General features: G+C 34.9%; 1 pseudogene; it reads left to right on the top strand.

Annotated features, from left to right (window-relative positions):
* The first annotated feature begins 2,879 nt into the window (after nucleotides 1-2,879).
* On the top strand, nucleotides 2,880-3,860 carry LOC150023284 (uncharacterized; annotated as a pseudogene).
* Nucleotides 3,861-8,217: the final 4,357 nt, after the last annotated feature.

Genomic DNA, 8,217 nt, shown 5'->3' with positions numbered 1-8,217 from the left:
GGTAGCAGGTAGCAGGTAGCAGGTAGCAGGTAGCAGGTAGCAGGTAGCAGGTAGCAGGTAGCAGGTAGCAGGTAGCAGGTAGCAGGTAGCAGGTAGCAGGTAGCAGGTAGCAGGTAGCAGGTAGCAGGTAGCAGGTAGCAGGTAGCAGGTAGCAGGTAGCAGGTAGCAGGTAGCAGGTAGCAGGTAGCAGGTAGCAGGTAGCAGGTAGCAGGTAGCAGGTAGCAGGTAGCAGGTAGCAGGTAGCAGGTAGCAGGTAGCAGGTAGCAGGTAGCAGGTAGCAGGTAGCAGGTAGCAGGTAGCAGGTAGCAGGTAGCAGGTAGCAGGTAGCAGGTAGCAGGTAGCAGGTAGCAGGTAGCAGGTAGCAGGTAGCAGGTAGCAGGTAGCAGGTAGCAGGTAGCAGGTAGCAGGTAGCAGGTAGCAGGTAGCAGGTAGCAGGTAGCAGGTAGCAGGTAGCAGGTAGCAGGTAGCAGGTAGCAGGTAGCAGGTAGCAGGTAGCAGGTAGCAGGTAGCAGGTAGCAGGTAGCAGGTAGCAGGTAGCAGGTAGCAGGTAGCAGGTAGCAGGTAGCAGGTAGCAGGTAGCAGGTAGCAGGTAGCAGGTAGCAGGTAGCAGGTAGCAGGTAGCAGGTAGCAGGTAGCAGGTAGCAGGTAGCAGGTAGCAGGTAGCAGGTAGCAGGTAGCAGGTAGCAGGTAGCAGGTAGCAGGTAGCAGGTAGCAGGTAGCAGGTAGCAGGTAGCAGGTAGCAGGTAGCAGGTAGCAGGTAGCAGGTAGCAGGTAGCAGGTAGCAGGTAGCAGGTAGCAGGTAGCAGGTAGCAGGTAGCAGGTAGCAGGTAGCAGGTAGCAGGTAGCAGGTAGCAGGTAGCAGGTAGCAGGTAGCAGGTAGCAGGTAGCAGGGGTGGCAAAGCGAGCCAACCCACCCCGCATTGGCCCGCCTCGCGCTTGGCCCGCAAAGTTATTGTGGGTTAGAATTCTTGACCCGTCCCGCATAAGAGCTAGCCCGCGGGTTTGCGGGTCAGCCCGCATTCTTTTTTCTTTTTAAAAAAAAATTAAATATGTATTTTTTTTTTACATTTTGTTCTTAAAAAATTGTCAAATTAAACCTATATATTTGTTACTATCAAACCTAAATGTTTTTTCTTCCTTTTCAAACATAGTGAAACATCAAAACATTAAACATTAAGATAAATATCAAATATCATTATTCTCCCACTTCCAAAACATTAAAAATACCTAATTCCAAAACATTAAACATAAACATAAACATTAATTCAAAAATATTAAACACAAATATTATTGACGCGATTGTATTGTGTTTCTTTCTTTGAAATTTTGTGAAAACCTAATTGCGTTGTCCAGCTACTGCTAAGTGTCAATTTTTTTTTCTTGCGGGTTAGCGGGCCAGCCCGCCCCGCCCCGCTGTTGGCCCGTGCGGACTGCAGACTAATGCGGAGCGGGCTAATGCGGGTTGAAAAGGTTAGTCCGCCCCGCGTTTTTTACCAGCGGGCCGCCCCGCTTTGCCATCCCTAGCAGGTAGCAGGTAGCATCAATTCAATCTTATGCAAGGAATAAAATTTGGGAGTGGTTAGGAATAAAAATATATGTTGAATAATTTGAAAAAAAAAGAAAGGAAACATTTATTAATTGTAAATTAATATCATGAGGCAGATTTTGAATCCGACTTTGTGACTTTGTGCAACGAATAGAAGATTATAAAAAAAGACTTTAGAGGAAGAATGAGGAGAGTTTTTGTGATCGTGTTTCATAACCGCAAACACATTGATGGAGGATATACAAAATAAATATATGTCTTAGCTTGTATAAAACATGTAAGAAGTAGAGTAGACATTTCTTTAGACCTTGTATTTTTGGGTCATTTCTAGACTAGGTTTTTAAATAAATCAAACACACTCTAGAAACCCTTACTTGTCATGCAATCAAGGGTTTCTAGAGCATCTTATAAGGCTTGGGCAGCACTTCCTTAATCATGGTTATGCTCTCTTAACTAGAGTTATATTAGCTTAAGGAGCAAGCTACCTTAATCTAATTCACTTATAAAATAGGTGACTATCACAACTTGTATTTAGATTTGGAAAATATTGAATGAAACTCCTTAATATTCAGAATCGTTCTCTTTTAAATCTCTCATTTGCTACTAAAGAGCCTAAAGGGCTAGTGAAACCCTAGAAAGTTGGCCCAACCTTTTTCTACATTCAACACCAAATCCACTTCCATTCTTCATCAACTCACATCCAATCTTTGGTGTATTTTCATTCTCTTCCGAAGCTGCCTCAATTTCCAAAACAAGTCACACATATTGCATCACACATTCTAGACCTAGTTTATTTCCTTTTTTTATTTTTCTTATTTTCTCCTTTGCATGGAAGGCTAAAACCTGTTAGGTTAATTCTCTTGTGATTACCCATTGAATTCTGAGGTTTTGTTCAATAAAGTTTTGTTCTTCAGTTTTTTTGTAGCAGATTATGCTTTTTTTTTAATCTTTTTGAAATCAAGTTTCTGCCAAAGGAATGGTTTTTGAACACTTAATTAGAATTCAGTTATTTTCTTTAATTATATTTTTTGGTTAGTTCACTTAGTTCTAATCAATCTCTTATTCGCTTAATTCGAGGGATAGAAGATAAACATCTCACGAATATACATTTGGAACTAGTGATATACTAAATACATTAGTAGACGCTTGTTTTGCTCTTAAGATTCTGTTGAATTTGATTCACGCTTGCTTTATTAAGTTTGACATCTGTGTGAGAATTAAACAATGATAATCTTAGGAAAACCAATAAGGAATTTGTGGTAAATAAATTTGGGAGTCAACCTACATTTTTTACTATTTTTAATCATCTTTTATATTTTCCTACTGAATAATCACAACCCCCTTTCCTTTACTATTATTGCTAACTTTATTTGATTGCAAATAAGTTTGTATACTAATTTCATTAAATTCTCTATTGGATTTGTTGCGAGACGACTTAGGGTTATCTGACCTTGTCTATACTATCATCTCATTGGTGTTTGATGATCTATCACTGTGTTAGACAATCTACATTGGAATCTTTTAATTTGATTGCTAAATGACAACGATGAGTCCTATAATAGAAGATCATCCATGCCTTGTAAGATCACATTTAATTTGTGTGAAAAAAAATTAGAAACTTTCAAAGAATATGCTCAGGGCTAGAGAGAAATTTTTACACAACTGGAGCCCCCTCTAAATGATAAAGAGACGGTGGCAATGTTTATAAGCACCCTACAACCTCCATTGTATGAGCACATGGTAGGTAGTGTCTCCTCAAACATTGTTGATATTGTCATATTTGGAGAAAGAGTTGAGGCTGGCATAAAGAGTGGAAGGATTAACTATTTCCCGACTATGGTCGCAAATGTCAACCCAATCTACTATTCTCGACCTTACCAACATGAAAGTCTTCAAACTCTTTACTACACACAACCTAACTAAGGTTCGAATTCTCGATCCCAAGGCAAGAAGGTCATGAATTTCACTCTCATTCCTATGACTTACACAAAGTTGCTACCGAACCTCCTTTGCAATTCTCTGGGTTCTATTTGCCCCACTAAACTAACACAACCTCCACATTCAAAGAACTATGATGCAAATGCAAAATGCGATTATCGTGGAGGGGTCATTGGGCATTCAACTAAAATTTCATGGCACTCAAACGTAAGTATAGTTCTTTGTAGACTTGGGACTACTAACCTTTGAAAAGAACCCATCCAACACTAAAAACAATCCTCTATTGAGGCATGAAGGCCACTTATGCAAATGTCGTAGAAAAATGAAGTGGGTCATGAAAGCATGCAAGCATTTTATGGAAGCCTTTTCTGTATTAGTTGCTTTATGATGAACAATTTAACAATGTTTATTTTGTTGATATTTTATCATGCATGCTTTCCTTCTTTAAATGACAAGTTTGCTTTCTCGTTTGGAAATATGGAGTTCTTAGTTTTTTCTTGAAGCGGGTCCTAAAAGGTATTTAAGAAACAAACAAAAAATCAACAAAAAGGATCACATCCTGAATCAATTATTTTCTTTGATTAAATCCTTGAATTCAAGATATTTTGTAAATAACATAAAAAATAATGCTAAAATAATAGGTGAACCAATTTTTCTAAGGAAGAACATTCATGCAATTCTACAACATCTTGGATTTTTCTCCTTAACCTACTCACAAACCTAGCTATCTTAGATTCATCACTTTCATAATGCATATTAGCTTTGGTTAGGGTTAGCTCTAGATCCTTGAAATAGTAACCTACACTCCTATTGCCTTAATGAAGTTGTTTGATCTTCAACAAGAGTTCCTTCCTATAATAAGGAGGAACGAACTACACGCATATACTTTAAGATCGTCCCAAGAGACCACATTTGACCTCTTGTTAAGCCCAATGTCCATTACAGTTTTATGCCACCATTGCATTGCATAATTCTCAAACTCTAGGGAAGCTAACTTTACACATTGGTCCTCATTTACATCATAAACACTAGAATTTTGCTCTAATTTAGCTTTTCATCCTAAGTATACATTAGCATCACATTTGCCATCAAAAGAAGGCAACTTAAAATTAAAATGATGGGTCTTGTGATGGCGATGTTGGCACCTTTTTCCATAGTGTTGCATCCTTCAATTTTCCTCTTCCTCTTCTTGGCTTCCATAGCTCATGTGATACCTTCTAGCTCTTTTAGGCTCCCATCTCCTTTCACAGCCATGCCTATCTTGGGAATCTTCTGATCTTTGTAATCTTTGCATTATTTGTCTCATGTTCCCCTCCTTATGCGCCAAGTCCCTTTTAGTCTTTTCAAGCTCAACAATCAAATTCGCTTTGTGAAAAGAAGGCGACTTTGATGATTCCCTTGATGATTTATGAGACATGCTTACACAAAAAAATTATACAATTAAATCAAGACAATTATTCACTATTCTCACGTGTATTACTCAACCCTTTAGAAAAAAAATGATAAGGTAAGGATCACTCTTCACTCAATAAAAGACAAGAGATGTCCAAATCCAATGAGTTCAAATCTTGAAAAATTGTTCAAATGAAATAGGACACGACTCTTCTATTCACTTAAGGAAAACAATGGATCCTACCACAAACAAAACTTAGGAAATTTAAAGACAAGCAAGAAAAGGAATAAAACAAGAAAGCTAAACCAAAGTAGAATTAAGATGGAGACAAAACTTTAAACAAGACAAGCAATAAACCAGATTTTAAAACTCAAAGAAAGCTTACTTAAATTCAACTATGAAGTAATATAATTTTATCAAATAGAAGGATAAAACTCCACAAGTTATGAATACAATTCATCACACATCAAGAATCCTTTTCTTTGAACAAAATAGTTTGAATTGTGAATGCATACATCTTCATTTTGTCATTTTTTTTCTTGAATCAAATCTCAAATATCAGCTCATACACATTTAGATTCACTTTTCAAACTTAGAATTAAATTGATACAGAATCAAGTCAGACTTGCAATCTATGATTAGAATTAAATCAACTTCTAACTAAGATAACTTCTATTTCTTTTGAATTCTTCACAATTAAAATCAAGTAAGTCAAATACTAAAATTGCCTAGAACATATGACTCAAGCAAAATAGGCTATGGGAATTTAAAGAAGACATTAAATGAAATTAAACTCTTGAAATTAAAGAAAAAATTATCGAATTGAAATAAGCTCAAGTTAACATTAAGCAAAAGTAAACAAATTATTTTCAACTAAAATTAAACTTGAATTAAATCGTGCTCTGAATACCACATGATAAGTGTTGAATTAGTAGAAACACACATTGTTTTATTAGTTCACTTGAGTTCGGAATTGAATTAGCAATTAAGGTGAAAACTCAGTGAGGATGTGTTTGCTCTAAATACTATGCTTTGTCTCTCGGGGTTTCATCAAGATGTGTTTGTTCAAATTGAAGAGGGTTATAATGTAATGGAGTGGATGGTCTATGAAGGTTTAGAGGTGAGTGCTCACAGATTCTTACCTCTTTAGTTGGTATGAATTCTTTTAGAATTTCAGGCATTGAATCCTTTGTCAATATATTAAAGGTTGTTTTTCTCTTCGCCAAACTACAAGGGAGGAATGTTCTTTTTTCTATCACGGATGTAATAAGAGCTTCCTTTGCACGTCTCTTTTTACTTGCAACAGATGGACAATCTAATAGTCCAACTTTGTCAACTATAAATTTAACAGTTATGCTCTCCTCCTTCCTTGAAGCATAATTTTCCATAACCATCTTCTCAACGTTGTCTTCAAAAGGTTTGAAACATTCAAAAGTGTTGGACATCTCAATGATCCCAACTTAAAGTGTTTGATGAAGTCATGATTGAAGCATTGATTGAAGACTTGATGCCTTAAGTGTCTAGCTAGCTTAGGTTTTATTTTGGTAGTCTTGATTTATCTTTTACCTTTAGGAATGATGAAGGATCCAAGAACAAAATGTTTTCAATTGGTTAAACTGTTTTTTAATTGGTTAAAAAGGTTTTCAACTTATTAAAAATGTTTGCAACTAGTTTTATTTTTGTTTTTTGGAAAGTTACAGTTTTTCAATCTGTTATCTTTCAAATCAATTAATTGAAAATACTGAAATGTCGTAGTTTTTTCTATAATGTGTTTTGTATACTGAAAACCATATTTTGATATGTAAGATGATAAATATTTTTTGTTTAAATACATTATAATTGAGAAAAATCAATTTAGACACAAACTATTAGTTTCTAAATAAAATCAACAAATTGTTTTGTTTTCTAACTCGTTGTTTTACTGATAATACCCTTTTTTTTAAAAAAAAAACAGTTTTTGTTTTAACTTCTATAAAAGGGTGAGTTTGTTTTCTGAAAAAGATCCCTGAACATTGCTTACACACAATATACTTTTACATTTGTGAGAATCCAAGAGTGAATTGTGTTTTGAAAGAATTAGTCTTTATTAATCTTTGAGAGTTCTTGGTCCAAATTTTCATCATCTAACTAGAGGTCAAAGGTTCTTCAAAGTGTTGTTGTGAATTGGGAGATCCTATTGTATTTCTTGGTTCATAGTCAAGGTGAATTCGTTCCTTTTCATTACTGTTTGTAATTTTGTGTTTGTAAGTGCCAAGATAGGGTTTCTTGGTGGGAATCACAATTGTGACAGGGTGTTGCAGTGAGTAATTGGTTCTTGTAGTGTTCAATCTTTTTATAAAAGAATTTGTTGATCTAGTGAATTTCATCTTGGTGTGAGGTGGGACTGGATGTAGTTATGTTGTGAGTGAATCATTATAAAATTTTGGTATCCTTTAAGCTTTCTTTATCACTGCACTATAACTTTTCTGCATAATAATTTGTTTTGATTCAAAGAAGCAACTTGCACCTTTGCTTATTTGTCCCATTTGTAAAAGTAGACACTTCCTTCAAACTAATTCAAACTAATCTAAAAAACACAAAATTAACACAAAAAATAGTTAAGGCCCAAATAAACCTAATTATATGAATCCGATTTAAAACAATGGATTTATTTACAATCCAATACTTTATGATTAAAGCTATTGAGTGTGAATAAATATATGGTCATCAATGGAACATTGTGTATTGATTATATTTGTACACACTTGAATTCATAATTGGGTTTACAAGTTTTTGAATCAAAAAGTGTCTTTAAAACTTTGTTTGAATCTGTTGTATTCGCATTGTTTCTTGAAAGCTGCAATATCTTTTTTGTGTTACTGTAACCAGAAAAAACAATTTGTTGTTTTCAAATATAATTTGTTAATATTTCTCTTATGTTACTGTAATCAGAAAAACAATATGTTGTTTTCAAATATAATCTTTTGAAAATAATTCTGAAATTTATTTTTTAAAACATATTTAAATCTTTTCTAAGTGTGATTTTGTTTTATAGTTTTGTGCTTTAAGAATTGTGTGCTTAGAAATTTAATCTATTGTTTTTTTCTAAAAACATAATCATTATTCTTAATTAATGTTCTTTTAAAAATATCAATATGGTTTTTTGAAAAACAATCAGTTAAAATTCTCTCAGGATTGTTGTAAACCACTTATTGCGAAAATCTGACTAAGTACAATTCACACCCCTCTCTTCAACTTATCTCCCACTAATTCAACAAAAAGGACCAAGATAAGGTGGTTCCAAGATTGTCAAATATGTAGGCCATAAGAAAGTCTATAGGAATTTCTTGACTTGGTACCT

This window comes from Phaseolus vulgaris, chromosome 11 (genome assembly GCF_051622355.1).
Source record: "Phaseolus vulgaris cultivar YP4 chromosome 11, ASM5162235v1, whole genome shotgun sequence".
In the NCBI taxonomy this organism is placed as follows: domain Eukaryota; kingdom Viridiplantae; phylum Streptophyta; class Magnoliopsida; order Fabales; family Fabaceae; genus Phaseolus; species Phaseolus vulgaris.
Note: the sequence above shows the minus strand (reverse complement) of the source record. Positions and strands in the feature narration are given on the sequence as shown.